Source organism: Lactuca sativa, chromosome 5 (assembly GCF_002870075.4).
Source record: "Lactuca sativa cultivar Salinas chromosome 5, Lsat_Salinas_v11, whole genome shotgun sequence".
Taxonomy (NCBI): domain Eukaryota; kingdom Viridiplantae; phylum Streptophyta; class Magnoliopsida; order Asterales; family Asteraceae; genus Lactuca; species Lactuca sativa.
The window spans coordinates 22,294,027-22,313,573 of NC_056627.2; positions in this window are offsets into that span (position 1 = coordinate 22,294,027).

The following is a 19,547-nucleotide window of genomic DNA, read 5'->3' on the forward strand; positions in this document are numbered from 1 at the left end:
ATCAGATATGGGAAGCTATTATATCTGGACCTTTTGCTCATTTAGGAACATCTAGAATCATTAAAACTCAAAAGGAGTACAATGATTTGTTGAAAGACGTGAATGACGTTGCTCAGGACGAAAAGGAGAAGTTTCAATGCAACATTAAGGCATTGAGACTGATTCAATTCGCTCTTTAATCCGACACATTTAGATTGGTGAGTTCTTACAGTACAGCTAAGGAAATCTGGGATCGGCTGCGATAGCTGTATTCCACAGATGAAGATCTGGAGCACTCAATTCAGACTTTACTTCTCTCTGAATTTGGAGAGTTCAAGCAGAAGCCTGAAGAGGTTGTTACGCATACATTTGATCGCTTCAATCATCTTCTCAGCAAGATGATCAAACATGATATTGAAAGGAAGCTCATCGAACAAAAGGTCACTTTCCTGAATGGCCTAAGATCTGAATGGAGAGCTGTTGTGTCAACGGTTAAAGCACACGAGCAGTTCACATCGTACTCGCTGGCGAAACTGGTGGGGATTCTGAAATCCCAGGAAAAGACAGTGCTGCAAGAGAAAAGCATGGTTTCAAATCTGGGATCTTCGGCGCTTCTGTCTAAAGGTAAGAGTGCAGCAGAAGACGAAGAGGATCTAAATCTGGGAGATCACGATTTGACAGCTGTAGACTATGCTATGATGGTGTCAAATCCTAGAAGGTTCATTAAGAAAAAGTTCCCTACCAACAATAATCGTAATTGGCAGGGAAGCTACAGCTCTAAAAAAGTTAAAGAGGAGCCGAAGGTTGAAGAATCGAAGAAGGAAGCAAAGGGTGAAGCTAACTCTGGTGTCAGTTGCTTTTACTGTGGTGGGAAGAATCACTACGCAAAAGATTGCATGCTGAAGAAGATGGCAGAGAAAGATGAAGAAGCAAGTCTTATGAAAAGACTAGAAGAGATAAAGAGAAAGAAAGTTGCTACTATTCCCTCTATGAATGCTCTTATTGTGCAGGGTTTGGTAGATGATGATGAGTTTGGTGGCGTGCAGGTGTGGTCGACTGACTCAGAAGACGATGAAGTGAGAAAGCCTTCTCATGGAAAGGCTTATGTTGTAAAGAATGGTGAAACTGATGGAAGATGTCTGATGGTGACCGATGTATCTCAGATGAGGGGATACAACACTGATGGCGGAAATGAAGAGGCCAACGAGCCAGCGGACTTATGCTTAACAGCGAAACCTCTCAGTGTGCAGATCAGTGAACTTGATGAACTGATCAAGAAGGTACAATCTATTTTTATTTCATTTAAAATTCCACAAAAATCATATGAAAAGGAATTAAGTAACTTGAATTCAAGAATTTCAAATCTAGATAGTTGTTTATGTTGGATAAGGTGTCTAAGTCCATAACTTATTTGGTACATACTTGACCCGACCCGGCATGGTCCATTTGGGTTGCACTTCACCCAAACAATTTATGGATTATTTTATGAGAATTATATACTTACGATTTATTAATATATTATAAGTTATAATATATTCATATGAAGTCATGTTATTTAATTAGTTTTAGTCTTAAATTAATTATGAATTAATTTAGAGATTAAAAGGAAGACTAATTAAATTGTGGGCTATTGTTTTATATGGTGTGGGCTAGTACTCATTAGTTAATGGGATAGGATTATATGGAAGTCCATGGATGATCCATGGAGCTTTTAACCCATGGATCCTTGGAAAAGGAAAGGTCATGGGCTATTAGGGTTTCACCCTAATCATGTACACTATATAAGCATGCTTATGTTGCATGAAATAGAAACTAGTGGCACTAGTGTGTGTGTGCTTGTGTGTGGCCGAAAATATAAGTGTGTATACAGTCTCTCAAAGTTTTCCAAGTGTTTGTGGTGATTTGTGATTCCATTTGAGGCATTCACATTATTGGTGCTTGGCTCTCAAACTCCAAAGAATCAATCTCATTAAAAAGGTATGTAATCTCATCTAACTCTTTTATGTTTAAATGTTCCCCATGCCATGTTAGATAGGTTATGAACCTTGGAAAATTATTATTTTGCATGTATTTAGACAAACATAGATCCAAGGTTTATTAAGGTTGCATGCACACTTAGGAAGTGTTAGATTGCTCAAAACCCAGCAGTGGTATCAGAGCCTAGGCTTGCTTGTTTGATACTTGATGCAAAATAATAATAAAAAAAATAAAAAAATAATAAAAAAAAACATAATTTCGACTTTTGCTACTGTAAATGGACTAGAAATATTACCCTAAACTGTTTTGGTGTTTTAAAACTTGTTTTAGTTGGTGTAATGGTTGTTCTAATCCATTTACAATAGCATATATCAAAATTCCATGATTTTTATGTGTTCGTATAATTCTTGAAATTTTGATGATCATGTTCATGTTCTTATGAATTTAGAAGATGATAGGAATTATTTTCTGAATTGTTTGTAATTAATTCTTGATCATTTATGTGTTTTAATGGAGTCCATAATTTGTCCTCAAGTTATGGATATCCAAAGGTCAATTTTCTTTAACACACATTTAAACACATAAGTTACATGAAAATGAAGAGTCTTCATTTTTATGAACCTTTAATTCATAAGTTATGAAATGAAAAGTTTTTGGATAGTTACAAAACTTGCCCTCAAGTTTTGGAATTTGTAAAGTTTCACACACTTTAATAAACTTTAATTCCAACCCTTAGAGTTTTAATAGTTAAAATTCAACCCTTATACTATTTATAACATTAATGGTTAATTATTATATATATATATATATATATATATATATATATATATATATATATATATATATATATATATATATATGTATGTATAAGAATAAGTCGTTCTACCGTTAGTAGGCCTCATTCACGAAGCCGGTCTATAAGGTGGGTATAAGGTTGTTGCCTATAAAATGGCAACTTAATGGGTGTCCACTCTCACCCACCGCTTGCTTGATCGGTGGAGGGTCGTTAGCCGAACGGGTAGGACAATGACTTTAAATTGTCATTAAAAGTATAATGATTACTATAAAGTAACTAAATATTTTTTATTTAATTCCCAATCTTAGTTACTTTAGGAAAAATGTGAATTTGGTGCTAGCCCATGGAATTCACACTTTGTACCTTACCAAGTCGTTGGTGGAGCGTGTGTGGTTAACCGACACACTAACTTGGACTAGTAAGGATCACGAAGGGTGACTTAATGTTTGTCATAGATCTATGGAGCGTGTGTGGTTAACCGGCACATTGATTAGGTCAAAATATTAAGGGTACCAAGTGAATTGGTATGGTTATTCACACCTTGTTTTGTGATCCTCGGCATCCCAGTCACAAAATTTGAGAGAGAACACTCGAGATTGAAACATGCCATTGAAAAGTTCAATGAATCTCAAAAGATCTAGGAATTTCAAATCCAATTAAAACCTAATAAATTATTTCGTTTTTCATGGTGGAAATTGGTGAATCATCATTCGCCTACCTTCAAATATTTTATAGCTTGGATTACGGCATCCCTCTTCCAAATTATAAAATATTGTGTTGGGTCCTAGCCTTAATATTTCATATTGGGTGTTATATTAAGGACTTTGAATCAACTAACTTCATTTTCTCCCATTATAGATGTCTGGTTCAGACAACTATGATCTTCCCAAATCTCTTGAAGATGGTGTCCCTCAACATCATGCTTCACTTCCTCCACCTCCTTCAATTATTCTCCCTCACCCACAAGTTCTTGAAAAGTTTAAAGTCACTCAATCCCTATTGGCAAGCATAGTCTATGTGCGCTCACATCTTGGAGATAAAGTCACATATTGACAAGCCGGGAGAGTTGGGTGTCAAAGTCTCGTGAAAGTTGGATCTTCAATCACTTTCTTAGTAACATAGTGAGTCTTTTTGGGACTACTATGAGACAGACTATGACATGACCCTTAATGATGTTATTTATTTGCTTGGTTTTGTGGAATCAGCAATGATTTGGAACAACAGTAAAGCAAATTTGATTAAAAGAACAACTTCCCAAGTCTTAAATGGACATTGATAATGGTAGCATTCGATATCTAGAAAAGCATTTCTCTTCCCAACGGAAAGGGATCGGCCATAGTCAACTTGGTTCACCAAATGGTAAAGAGAAAGGCTAAGTCTGAGATAGTCTCATGTGCCATTACCAAAGGGTCCATGTGTTTTGTTGCCAAAGGAAAGGGCATTGGTTGCAAAGCTGCCCTATTCGCCTGAAAGGTCATAAGGTTGATCAAGTCAAGAGGTTTGACTCTACTTCGGGTAAAGTCCACTATCTAACTCTATTAAGTTCCTATTTGGAGATTCTTATTACATAATGTGAATGGGTCACATGCTGATGTTTTTAAGAATCAAAGAAAAGATAGGAAGTTTAAAGTAAGTATATGTTGATTCTGATTGCGAAAGTGGGTTTCGATCACATGGTTTGGTAATCAGAATTTTGAGATGTTGCTTAAGAGTTATAATATATTGCTTATGAATAGATAACAACAAGGTTTTCATGTGGATTGTAAGGATAAGTTTTTCCGCAAAGTTTTAAAATAAAAGAAAAAAAGGGTTTTAATTTTATTTATTTTAAAAATATCCTTACAATGGCATCTGTGGAAAATTGTTGCTTATATGTTCCCAGTAATAGCAATATTGGAAAGTGGATTTGATTCTTTCATTTGTGGTAGTGTCTGAATTTACCAAATGAAGAAAGTTTTTCATCACCCAAGTTTCAATTGGACAGAAACTTGGAATCATACAAGTTGTATTGTATGATGATTGAGAATTTTCATCTTTGAAAATTAAGACTAATTCTTTGATCACATGTATATGTGAGTCAACTGAAGGACTAAGGAATTAGGTACACTGGGTGTGCGCTTGTCAAGGTCCACCACAAAGATTGATTTTTCATGATTTACTAAAGATTAGTAAATATGATTATACTTAATAGGTTAAGTATAATTCTGTAACATTGGAAAGGTTACAATGTATGACAAAACAAATGAGAAGAATCGAATTGGGCAGAAAGATAAAAGTTTCTCAAATCTGAAAGGATGGGAGAGTACTTTAGTAACATATTTCATGATCATCTTAATGATTATGAAACCATATCACAAATTCATACTCTAAGGACGTTTTACTGCATTGTTATGGCTAAGAAGAGAGGTCATGAATTGTTGCATTGGTTAAAATCAAGAAGATGAGTCATACTTCGTTCCAAAACAATTCTTAGAGTCGTACTCCAAGATTGTAACATTGAGTGACATAAAGTAAGGTTTAAAACACTTATCAAATGTAGTGTAAAATGTTTCTACCCTTGTACATTTGAGATTGGTAAGTTGTGATGTCTTGGATGAGACAAAGACCAACTAAGACCAATTGTGTGAAGTGTTAGTCTTGATAAGAATCCGCACTATCCCTTGAATATTTGTTTTGTCAAGGAATGGTTCTTGACTGGAGAAACTTATATATCAAGGGGACAGTGGGAGCCTTAAAGATCCTGAAAGAGTTTCAAGATTTAATCAAGAGTAAAACGTGTAATTTATCACTAGCACACAACTTAAGGTTTGCAACCTATCGTGTTGACATAATTCTTATTTCTGTACCTACTTCAAATAAGTTGAATTTGCATGTGAGTTATTAGAGTTCAACTTGGAAGCATTGGTGGGCCTTGTGCTACCAAGGTGACAAGAAACTAAGATTGAACAAGTTTAATCCGTGTAAGGCTGAATTTGTCACTAACCTTATCTTGTGATTATGGTTTTGACAAATTCACATGGATAGGAACTCATACACTATAAAATCTAAGTGTCATAAGGTTTCTCTCCAATTCATGAAAATGATGGTGAGGAAACGCTTTCACTAAGTAGATTTTACGTAGATATCAATTGTGTTATTTGCATTTTCAAAAGTCGTTAGTGGAGCGTGTGTGGTTAACCGGCACACTAACATGGACTTGTGAAAAATGGCAAAGGTATAAGAAATTGAGACTATGATTACGGCATCCCTTTTCATAGTTCTTGAAATTGCTTAGACACACATGTGAGCTATCTAAGAAAGGGTGTATGAATCTAAATTTCAGACATCCAGCAGATTTCTGGAAATATGTTAGAGCTAGTGGGAGCATAAGTGTTTTGCTAATAATCATCATGTTAGTGGGAGCAAGATAATTATGATTAGTATTGCAAGCTAGCAATGTTAATTATAGAAAAACAAAAGTTTCAATTCATGAAGTTGCAGGGGTTGAAAAAGTCGTTTTGCTATAATTAAGGGAGAGGAAATTATACTTTATTTCAATTCTAGAAGCTTAGATTGAGATTTTAATCATCTTTAGTCAAGGACATATATATGAATTTTATGTCTGAATGGTTCGACTTAAAGAAATTCTATATATATATTGCGTTCTCAAAATTCAATCATGACTACGACATCCCTCTTCATAGTTAAATTTTGAAAACATGGCAAATAAAAAAAATATTGTAACAAGAGACTGGTCTAGTATCATGTCTTTATGTGAGACATCATGAATCGTGTCTCGTATGCTTCGGATATAGGATCGATTTCATGTGCTATAATATTCATCCTTTCTAAAAAATTTTCCAAATGCTCAGGGCATTTAGAAGGGAAAAGTCTAGAACTAGATATGACTAAAGTGATTAAGCAACTGTCAAGGACAAATCTGAGGTTCGCCAAAGATTGGTTGCTCAGGGAAAGTTGGAAGTATGATGTAAGTTGTCGGAAAGGTCCATATTGACATATTCTGAAAAGAAGTAACTCTTGTTCGGAAGCGATAGTCAAAATGGGACTATGGAAATGTCTCCATAGGTGGAAGTTATTCAATCTATGTAAGATTAGAAAACCTTAATGCATGAAGGATGTTCAAAGCAATGTACTTTGAATATGAGACTTCCGTTCCATAGAAGTTGACCTTCTTTGGAATACTCTGTAATGACTGGTGACAAGGTTTTGGTGACTTTGTGCATAATCATTACAAGAGGAACATTGCATAAAAGTTTAAAATCTAACAGTTTTTTGGTAAATGATAGGAATCGGGGATTCTCACATTTACAATAAGGATTTGGGATTGTGAAATGAGTATCATTGGAATCATGTTCAATTGATCTACATCACAATGTAAGGATCATAGACAAACATAGTGTGCATACTTGGAGTATGGCATAATTATTGTTTAGAAAAAACGAAGTGTACATGCTAGGAGCATGGGACGACTGTTGTTTTATTTAAGTCTTAAGTTGATTGTTTGAAACATTATACAATGAATAATGTATAATCAATATGGTGATAAATAAAAGGTGGTTCTATTTATATTCAAAAGGGTTCTGAGACCATATTGGATTCGATTATTATTGTGTTTCACTTTGCATGTTTTGACTTCCAAAATAGCTAGGTTATTCTTTCCGAATGACTAAGTTATTTAAACACTCCACAGTCGTTCATATGTTGGAAGTAGGTACGAATCAAGACTGTCATGAATCGAGTTTGTAGATGGCTAAATGGGTTTAGTCATAGCAATGGTTGCTACAACATTCATGAGTGCTCATAAGTTATGAGTATTGGAATAAACCCATGCTCACTTGTATCACTTCATGGAATTTATCTCGAGTGATCGTGAGACGGTAATATCATATAAATCTTCAAACCTAGAGATATGAGTTGTTACCTATGAGTTGGTTGTGCATTGATTGCACGTAAACGCATCAGTAACTTGATGTTATAAAACGTGCCTTTGTGTACAATTCAACAAGTAGTAGAACAAGCATATGAGTCGAAGTTTATCTGTTCCTTCTAGAAATAGAAGCGATATCTGGGCCCCTCGATGATTTTGTTGTGACCTATGTACCGGCCGGTCAGAACTAAATTGATGTGTTTGATTAAGTTCTTTGTCAAACAAATCGGAAATCGGGAAACAAACTGCTGGACAATAAGTACGACGTTGTTCCATGTATTTGTCCGGCTGATATCATGAGAACAGAGGATTATATGATCACTTATCTAAAATGGCGCTTCATAGTTCAACAGAGTTTTCGAGAGCTACGATTGCTGGTTGGTTCCTGAAGTAACATACGAAAATATAGTTATTAGACTTATCCAAGTGGGAGTCTGTTGGATAAGGTGTCTAAGTCCATAACTTATTTGGTACATACTTGACCCGACCCGACATGGTCCATTTGGGTTGCACTTCACCCAAACAATTTATGGATTATTTTATGAGAATTATATACTTACGATTTATTAATATATTATAAGTTATAATATATTAATATGAAGTCATGTTATTTAATTATTTTTAGTCTTAATTAATTATGAATTAATTTAGAGATTAAAAGGAAGACTAATTAAATTGTGGGCTATTGTTTTATATGGTGTGGGCTAGTACTCATTAGTTAATGGGCTAGGCATAAATGAAAGTCCATGGATGATCCATGGAGCTTTTAACCCATGGATCCTTGTAAAAGGAAAGGTCATGGGTTATTAGGGTTTCACCCTAATCATGTACACTATATAAGCATGCTTATGTTGCATGAAATAGCAACTAGTGGCACTAGTGTGTGTGCTTGTGGGTGGCCGAAAATATAAGTGTGTATACACTCTCTCAAAGTTTTCCAAGTGTTTGTGGTGATTTGTGATTCCATTTGAGGCATTCACATTATTGGTGCTTGGCTCTCAAACTCCAAAGAATCAATCTCATCAAAAGGGTATGTAATCTCATCTAACTCTTTTATGTTTAAATGTTCCCTATGCCATGTTAGATAGGTTATGAACCTTGGAAAATTATTATTTTGCATGTATTTAGACAAACATAGATCCAAGGTTTATTAGGGTTGCATGCACACTTAGGAAGTGTTAGATTGCTCAAAACCCAACAGTTTAATGCAAACACGGGTCACGAATTCTAATCTAACTGACCAAATAAGCAGGGTGTCATCCAAGAGTGAGAAGCGAAGGATGTGGATAGAGCAGAAAGAGTTGGAGTTGATTAAGTCTAGGGACGAAAATATTTATTTGCAAAGAGACAATCTCAAATTATTAAAACAAATGAATGTTTTTTGTTTGATTTCCAAAAGGTTTTATGCTAACATTACTCAACTGCATTTAAACTGTGAAATAGGACAGAAGATACATCACACGATTTTTCCCTTCCTTGAGTTTAAGGAGGATGAAATTGATGCCGAAGCATACAACTGTGAAAGTGTTGTATCTTCTGATGATGTCAATCCCACTTATATGTATGGTCTGGACAAAATTGAATCTTTTATAAAGTCGAAAGACCATAAGGACATGCTTAAAAACCTTTTAGATGAAAATGATAAGTTGATACTCAGGGCCAAAACCATACAAAAATTTGATTCATTGAGTACCAATTTGAGTTCAGAAAATAAAATTGATGTTGAAAATGCATCTGAACTTAATGAGGACGATGATATGAGTGAAATTTCTGTAGAGGACGAAGTTGACTGTTCCGAGTTCATTAGGAGCAAACCTGAAAACCACAAAAATCTGATCTCTGAAAATTCTGTGGAATTCACTCGTTTGTCCAAAACTAAGTCTCCAATCCTTAAAGAAAAGGCTGTTGTGTTTCAAAAGGTCAGAACAACTCCCAATAAGGTTTATAAGGTCACGGGAGTAACCGAACATCAGACAGCTGAACTCACTGCCATGGTGAATGAAGATAATGCAATGGCTGTGATGAGTTTTTCTGGTCTGCATCGATAGACAACGCAGATGAAACAGCTGGTTTGTCGGAGCGAACATCATGGAAGACCAAAGCAATATATGTGCCCGAACCTCTGAATAAGCCTACCAATTTTGACGTACCAAGTTCAAGTGGCATAAAAGAGATTTCAGTGGAAGAAGACACCTCAACAAGCGAAACCTCTTCCATGAAGAGTGAACCTGTTGCTAAGAAGCTGAAACAAAAGGCAAATATCCACAGACAACCGAAAGAGGTGAAAAATCAAAAGCAGCAGAGAAACCTGAGATACAAGAAAAATCTCTCAGAGCGAAAGCAGTTTTGGCGCTCCCAAAATCCTCACTACACTCACTTTGACAAAAATTCTTAGTCAAAAGGAGAAGAAAACAAGAGTCAAAGGAACTTCGAATCTCCGATTCAAAAGAACCAGAGGAAGACTTTCGGGCCACAGGATGAACAGAACCGGAAGGATAGGTTCAGTCCTGAAAGCAATAACAACCGAAAAGCTAGTTTCGGTCCGCCAAACAACAACAGGCAAAGACCAGATTTCATCCCATCAAGCTTTTACAATAAAAGACCCAATTGCGAGCCACCAACTTACAACACCTGAAAACCCAACTTCGGTTCATCATCAAACGGCAACCGAAGGTCCATTTCGGTCCCTCAAATGACCACAACCAAAAGGGTCATTTCGAACCTCAAGTCAGGAAAGATTCTCATTCTAATTTCTTTTCCTCTAATTCTTCTCATTCTCAATCTTCTTCTAAGCCTAATTCTGGTCCTACACCAAATTCAAGATCGTCAAAGGATTTGAAAGGAAAAAGGAAGATTTCCTCAGCTAAGGAAGACCAAAAGTCGGCTAAAGTCCAAGCACTAGAATCTGAATCCAAAACACCTGCATCTAATTCTAATAAAATCAAAGTGTTTACTATGAAAAGAAAAGACGAAACAACCTTAATAAAATGAACATATCTTGTTGATGTTTCTCTTACTATTCGTGTTTCTGTAAAAGGCTCACATGGACCCAAGAAACTTTGGGTTCCTAAATCTGCTTAACTTTTGCAGGTTATCAGTGACGAGCAGTTTGATGACGAATGATACATAGACAGTGGCTGCTCACGTCACATGACAGGAAGGAAGGAAGAGTTAAGGGAGTTTCGGTCACTTCAAAATGGTGGCAATGTCAAGTTCGGTAACATCTCTTATGGACCAATAAAGGGTTATGGGATGATAACCAATGGAGACTTTACAATAAGGAAGGTGGCGTATGTAGAAGGGTTGCAGCATAATCTCATCAGTGTATCTCAACTGGTGGGAGGTTCCGGTCTCAAAGTCTCGTTCGACCACGAAGGTTCAGAAATTATAAAGAAGAATACCAACAAAGTCATTCTCAAGTCAGATCAAAAAGGTGAAATGTTCCCTCTAAATCTCAGACCCATCAAAGGGAATCCAGCCATATGACTTTTGTCCAAAGCTCATTCAGACGAAAGTTGGTTGTGGCACCGAAGGCTTTCACATCTCAACTATAAAGACATCAACACGCTTGTCACCGACGGTCATGTTCGGGGTCTTCCATTGCTTAAGTTTGACCTAGAACACTTATATGTTGCATGTGAAATGGGTAAACAGAGTCGTTAAAGTCACCCAACCATCATAAACACCAAAGTTGTTGAACCACTTGAGTTGCTTCACATCGACTTGTGTTGTGCATCATCAATCGAGAGCATTGGCGGTAACAAGTATATCCTTGTCATTGTTGATGACTTCTCACGTTTTACTTGGGTATTCTTTCTAAAGCACAAATCTGAGGCAACTCCCAAGCTAAAGATCTTTATCAAGCACGTCGAAGTGCAACAGAGGAAAGTCGTTCGAAACATCAGGAGCGACAATGGACTAGAATTCAAGAACAAAGAACTTGAAGATTTCTTGACAGAAAAAGGCACCAGTCATAATTTCTCAGCCCCCTATACACCTCAATAGAACGGAATTGTTGAAAGGCGAAACCGATCCCTGTGCGAGGCGGCCCGAACCATGCTAAGTTTTGCTTCTATTCCCTTATATTTCTGGGCTGACGCTATTGCTGCAGCATGTTTTACTCAGAATAGGTCTTATCTCAACAAGCGTTTCTCTCTCACTCCTTATGAGATTATTAACAACAGGAAGCCAAATGTCAAGTTCTTTCACATGTTCGGTTCTAGGTGCTTTATTTTCAACTCCAAAGAACATCGCAACAAGTTTGATGTCAAATCTGATGAAGGAATCTTTCTGGGATATTCTCTTACTTCAAAGGCATACAGGGTTTTAAATAAGCGTTCTAGAAGAATTGAAGAAACCTATTATGTGACGTTCGATGACAATTACGTCAAGAAGCTAAAGTCTACCGAAGAAGCAATTGGATAGATTTTCTCTCAAACAGGTCAAGTCACTGCCTCGATCGCCAATTCATTTGACCAGTTCGTAGACTTATTTGATGAACTTGAGAAAGCCACTCTCTCGGAAGCCAAGGCTGCAAACAGCAATATCGATCACCTTAAGCAGATTATCGAAGATGTAGCCAAACAAATGGGAGAAGGAGAACCAGTTCGAAACGAACCTCCCCAGAGCGGTACTTCGGTCGAGGGGGAGAATCAATTCTCTTCAAAACAACAGGATTCACATATTCAGGGGGAGAATCAAATCTTTGACGAACCCGAAAGCCCAGCTACACCCGAAAGTCCTATAGCACCCGAAAGTCCAGTAGCACCTGAAGGTCCGAATCAACTTGAATGTCCAGTTGAAGAAAGAATTTTTGGGCCAAATCCAAATGATTCATCATCTATCAGGGGGAGAATTCTGACATGCTCTATGACGATGATACTCAATCAAAATTAGAAGAAATGGTAAATGCTGAACTGGATCCATCCTATGACCCAAGTTATCCTCCACTCACCAAATAGACCAGAGATCATCCTGCATCTCAAATAGTGGGTGACGCATCAGAGAAAGTTCTAACTCGCTCACAACTGAAGGCGAAACAAACTGCTTTAGTCTCCAAAGTAGAGTTTTGCATGTTTAATTCTTTCGTGTCCAAAATTGAGCCGAAGACCGTCAATATTGCCCTTGATCATTTTGATTGGGTTCAGGCAAGATGAACTCAATGAGTCTGAAAGAAACAAGGTATGGCGTCTCATTCCCACATCGAAAGATGCCTTAGTAGTTGGTCTCAAATGGGAATTCAGAAACAAAATGGATAAGGAGGGTAACGTGATTCGAAATAAGGCCCGGCTAGTGGTAAAAGGATACTGCCAGGAAGAAGGAATTGATTACGAAGAGACATTTTCTCCGGTAGCAAGGCGGGAATCTATTCGAATATTTCTCGCCTATGCAGCACACAAGAATTTCGAGGCCTACCGAACGGATGTGAAGTGCGCTTTTCTGAATGGGGAACTTGAAGAAACTGTGAACATGGAGCAACCTCCTGGCTTCGTGAATGAAAAACTTCCAGACCACTGCTACATCTTGGATAAAGTTGTTTATGGTCTGAAACAAGCACCTAGGGAATGGTATGAAACACTTACCAAATTTTTAAAGATGGCTAAATTCAAACAAGGTTCGGTTGACCCAAACTTCTTTCGTAAAAAGGAAGGTAACCATCTAATGATTGTTCAAATCTATGTCGATGATATCATCTTTGGCTCAACGAATCCCAGCCTAACAGCTGAATTCAGAAAGCTGATGGAGACAAAATTTGAAATGAGCTCAATGGGTCCGATTAAATTTTTCCTTAGTTTAAATATTAAACAGGGACCCGAAGGCATCTTTATTAACCAGGAAGCATATACCTAGACTCTTTTCGCCAAATTTGGCATGATGGGAGATTCAAAGGTCAAAGTCCATATGGCGTTCGGTACCAAGCTCACACCATCTTTCGAAAAAACGACAGTTGACATAACGCTATATCGCTAAATGATTGGTTCCCTGATGTACCTCATAGCTAGCAGGCCTGATATAATGTTTTCTGTGTGCTATTGTGCCAGGTTTCAAGCAAATCCTCGTGAACCACACATGCTGACAGTGAAAACTATACTCCGGTATTTGAAGCGAACCACCTCTCTCGGTCTCTGGTATCCCTCAAACTTAGGTTTCTTTGTTCGAGCCTACTCAGATGCAGACCTTGGAGGATGTGGTTTAGACAGGAAAAGCACTACAGGAGGCTGTCAATTCCTCGACGGGAAGTTGGTGAGCTGGCAATCTAAGAAACAAACATGTGTGTCTCTGTCTACAGCCGAAGCAGAGTACACTGCAGCTGCCTCATGCACATCTCAAGTGATTTGGATCCAAAGCCAACTCTGGGACTATGGACTTAATATGAAAAAGATCCCTCTATATTGCGACTCAGAAAGTGCAATTAGGATCTGTCATAACCCAGTGCAACACTCCAAGACCAAACATATTGCATTGCGGTATCACTTTATTAAGAATCATGTGGATGACGAGAACGTAGAGATTCACTTTGTTCGAACCACTGATCAACTAGCTGACATCTTCACCAAAGCCCTTCCTAAAGCAAGTTTTAATAATATTCTACAAGGACTAGGTATGATGGAATCGGAGTCAGTACCAAAAACACCTTCTCAAAACTAAAGGTTGGAGGCGAAATGAACCGAACATTCGGTCTATTTCGGTTTCGGTTCCCATCGGTACCGAAATGAACCGAACGCTCGGGTTCGGTCCCATTGCACTTGTTTTCGCTTGTCTCAAAAAGGTAGTTTGTTTGGTTATGAACTTTCGTACACTTGTTTTCCAATTTTCTTTAATATCAAAAAAAATTTACGAACCGAAATGAACCGAGCGTTCAGTCTATTTCAGGTTCGGTTCCAAAAAAATTTTTGTTTGTTTTGTTTTTCTATTTACAAAATTATCAAAAACTCCAAAAATATTTTCTTTTTCTTTTTGTCTTTTCTTTTGTTCATATTAACAGTTTACAGATTAACGACGGGGCAGATATCATTCTCACACTTTTTAATAGCTAAGTGTCCCTAGAAGCATGTTGTTGCATGTTGTCCAAAGCCTCGATTGATTCTGAATAAAGCCTTACTGACTTGGTATATACAAACCTTGTTTTCCCAATTAGGCTACTACATTTATTCTAATCATGAGCTACCTTACTCTTTTCTCATGTGGGATAAGACTTTTCTGCTTGGTCACTATTTTTGTAGCAGAGGTACTTTGGTTTCCTTACACTATCTCAAATATTTTTCTCCATCATATTCCTTTCATCCAAGTAACCCTTGAGACTCTCAGAAATTACCACTGAGGTTTGTGGTTACACAATCTCTGTGTTTGTGATCTTAGCTTTGTGTCACTACGTGCTAAGTGAAACCCACAATTCAATACCTACTATGCATTGACGGTGAACAATTAAATTTGCTCTAGTTCTCACTTTTGAATTAACGAATACACCCAAGTGGTTGTTCCATGAAATCTCTCATTTTTCTTTTTTGTGTGATTCTTATGAAATTGTTACATACCATAACATTTCTTCCCTTAGAATCCAATTTTATTTTTTCTTGAGATTTCACATCAAATATTTCTAACATGTCACTTAAATATTATCCAGACCTACTTGTTCAACAGACCACATTGGTCTCACAAGTTCTTCAGTCGATCTCTTCTTATGTTAAGATCAGGAATTCTGAACTGAAGCGAAAGCCTCCCAATAAGCCTTATTACAAGATGCCTTTCAACACTTCTTAACTAGTGATTGATCGTAGTTCAACGGGAAACCACACAAACACTTTAAGGTCTCTTGTAGGTCCCTAATCTGCCCGTGTATCAATCAGATCTGTTTGATGGTGCGGAATCCCAATCAAACGGATGATGTCAGATCAAATAGAAGAGAAGGAGAAGCAGAAGAAGATGAATCTCAATGTATTAGTGAATAGAATGAAGATCCGGATACAAGAGATTCACACACACACTAACACACAATAGTTCTTCTCTCTCTGGCCGTAAACTCTCTTCGTATTCATCAATCTTTTCCTCACACCCTAACACCTATATTTATACAAGCGGAGCATGGGCTTGGTGGACATGGTCCGTAAATGGGTTTACAGTCGTAAACCTGTTTACGGCCGTAAACTCAACCGTAAACATGACCGTAAACTCCAAAAATATTACAGAAAAATATAATTGCCCAGAAAAGTAAAGTATAAACCATATTTTGACCCTACAATCTCCTCCCTTGGTTTATAGCTTTCTTTTCTTAATTAACCCAACAAGCTCCCCCTAAAAAGTAGTTGGCTCTTCTTGTCAATCTTCAATGGGAGTTTGGCTTCAGCTTTAACCTTCGATTTCCTCACAGCATCAGGATGAACATATGAATCTTCAATAATTGACTTCATCTTGAGCAGTTGGGCATTTCTTCAGAATTTGGCATTGATTGCACATTGGGTGAGGAGGCTTGACGTACTGATTCTTAAGAGATAGCACTTTCAACTTGAGAATCTTCAGAGAGAACATCTTCTGGATCACTTTAGCATGTACATAGATAGCAGCAGATTGATTGAGGAGGTTTCAATGCAATCCGCCACATAATCTTCAATTTCAGCTTCACCTTGCTTCTGGGGTTGAAGGATTGAATGTCGAAAGAATAATCTTCACTTCTTGCTCCTTCGAATGCGAATTCTTCGATGCTCACGGACAAGGCTTTGCCTCAGAAATCTTCAACACAAACTCCATGAGTCTTATCTATACCTGAAATCACTTTTCAAGACAAAACAAAACAAAAAGAAAAATTTAGCACACAATAATTTTGGATTTTTCATATTTTCTGAAAAAGAAATAAAACAGAAATAACACTATTTTTGGATTCTTAATTTTTTGATTTTTGTTTGTTTTTTTTTAATTTTTAATTCTCCCCTATAATTTAAATTAGAAGAAACTATGAACAAATTTAACAAAAACAAAAATAATAGCTAACTTTAAGAGTGATTTGGGATCAAAGTTGTTGGACAACCTTATTCCACTTGTTGGTACCCTTATTTTCACATCTTTGTCTGATCGATTGCCAGTATGTGGTCCACTTAAACACGAAAAATTTGTGACAATTTTGGACAATTTACCAATGACATGATACATGCATATATCTAATTGTAACTTTATTATCATGATTGGCCCTAATTCTTAAATAAATTTTTCTTAAGACCATTTAACTGACTACAACCAGGGATATTGTTATCCACCTAAATCGAGCAGCGAGATCTACAGACAATCTGTATGTGTTCAATTTTAAGTGTACTAGAACATGTTTCCCGCTTCCTGATATGCCCCAGCCATCAAGAACTTCCATAGTACTCCTTACACCGGGTGAGCAGACAATCATTCAGAGAGAGGATAGATTCAGAATTCTATTATTTATTGTTTTAGAGGGGTTGAGAAGTAGAAGGTTTCATATGCTGTGTGCCAGGTCGGATTGGAAGTCACGCAAAGGAGACAGCATATGGCTAACAAATAAGAGGACTTTCATATATATATATATATATATATATATATATATATATATATATATATATATATATATATATAACATGCAGAGAAATAGAGTTGCATATGTTGTGTACCAGGTCGGATTTGAAGTCACGCAAAGGAGACAACATATGACTAACAGACGGAAAAAAAGAAAATGATATTCTACAGACCTAATTTATCGGAATTTACCAGTCGCCCCATCCAACCGGAATTAAGGACAGAGTCCGCACATTGAGAAAAAGTGAATCCACAGTTCTAGATACGGGTTATTTAATATGACCGGTAGATTCTCATGTATATCTCCTTGCTCATCATATCCTAGTCAAGTCAATTTAAAATCTTTCGTGCCTACCAGCGCATCGAACACAGAGCGTAGACAATTCAACTTAGGTACGTTACGCAGATTCAGATTGCCCGTTATCACTTGCCAATTTCATTTCCCAAAACATCTCCTGCAAGCACATTCCATTAACACCATGTTTTTTATTTTCTGATTTTCTAATGTTTTTGGATTTTTTAAAATTAAATATTTAAAATTTTTGTTTTGTTTTTATTTCTCCCCCTAAATTTGTGCATAGGAGAGAAACGAAAGTAAATGCGCAAATTTAAACTATCCTAAAACAAAAATTAGTCTTTAAAGCGAATCAGCTTAAGAAAAACTTAGGAGTATAGAGAAGAAAACGCAAACCGTAATTCACCGATTGAATCTGCATTCAGAAGGTCTGAGAACAGCAAGCATAATCTCAGAACAGATATGAAAATTCTTCATATCATTAAGCACTAACCCCATTTGTGATCTCTTCCTTTCTTCCTTTCCTGCAAAAGGACACATACTCTCAAACAAAGGTTTGAATGTTGTACAGTTGAGAGATGTCTCTTATCATGTGCCTGGAATAACTACTACCAACAAACCAAAGTCTGATGATATGCCTCCATAGCTGCTTCGACACAGAGCGGGATTAATTGGTCTTTGGAACCCAGTTCATTTTGAAACTAGGTCGAGCTTTTTCATCCTTGCAGGGTACTCTCTCCCATGACATATCATGTTTATCACAAACAGAAGACGATGAAATATTAGAGTCATTAGAACATTTGGGTGTTTTCACCTTTGGTACCCATCTATATTCGGGTTTAACCCATTTCTTGTTCGATCTGATGGGTGGCTCAGTACTTGCTTTTGATCTTGATGTCGGCCTTTGAGATGACTTTGATTTTGGCTTCACGGGAGCATCTCTTGGATTTGGCTTCTTGGCCGACATTTCCTTCTTGCCCTTGGGATTCGGATGCTTGGCCTTGGGAGTTTGATTCTTGGCCTTGGGAGTTGGATGTTTGGCCTTGTGCGCATTCCAGTCATCATGGTCTGAACGTGACCTTGAGGGGTTTCTTTTGGAGTATCTCCCTCTTGGTGCGTTCTGCCATCCTTGTGCATAGTAAGGAACGTATGCGCGATTAGGAAAATTTCTGGAAATGTGTCTAGGTGTTCCATAGTGAAAACAAGTCTTTTTCTTCACTGTGAAGTTATTTATTCCTGCCCCTAGTAGCGTATCCTTGCCTTGTCTCTTATTGTTCCCAGATGCACACTTGCAATAGGGACTTTGTTGCGCTGGAATTGGAGGCCTGTATTTCTCAACGGCAGGTTGATCAAAAGCAGCTGAGTTCGAAGCAAAAGACTCAATGTTCAAAGAGATGTTAGTTTGTTCAATAGTAATCTCCTTGTTCTCATCTTCTGCTACTTTACCTGCACATGTAACAGAAATATCAGTATTTTCAACCTGAATACCTCCTGACACAAATCCAACTGGTTTTCCATATTTAAGATGTGCCTCCCTGGCAATTTCTTCCTGTGTCATAGGGATGGATGTGTAGTTATGATTGAAAGTTTGAGGAACACTATCATACCCTAAACCCTTGTTTTGATTATCTTTGAATTTTAATTGGGTTTCAAACAAGGACTCGACTGTCTGACTTGACGCAGTATAATTTTTAAAACTAACATCTGTTTTTCCACACTTAATTTTCAAATTGTCAAGTTCTTCAGTTACAGCAGCAAGTTGTCTCTTAATATAGTCATAATTTTCACACTTGTTGCTATACTCTTCCTGAAGCTTCCTAAAGTCCTTGGTTTTTGCTTCTAATTCAGCCTTCAGGGGTTTCTGTCGTTTCCTGAGTTGATATCCTTCATATCTCAGGTCCTCAACTTCTCTTTTTAATAAATCAATTTGTTCCCGAAGAAATTTAATCGTATCTTCACTAGATAGTGTACATGAAACTTCACATGATTGAGAATATGAAACTTCATTGACTGAGATGTTTCCAGAAATCATTGTATTTCCA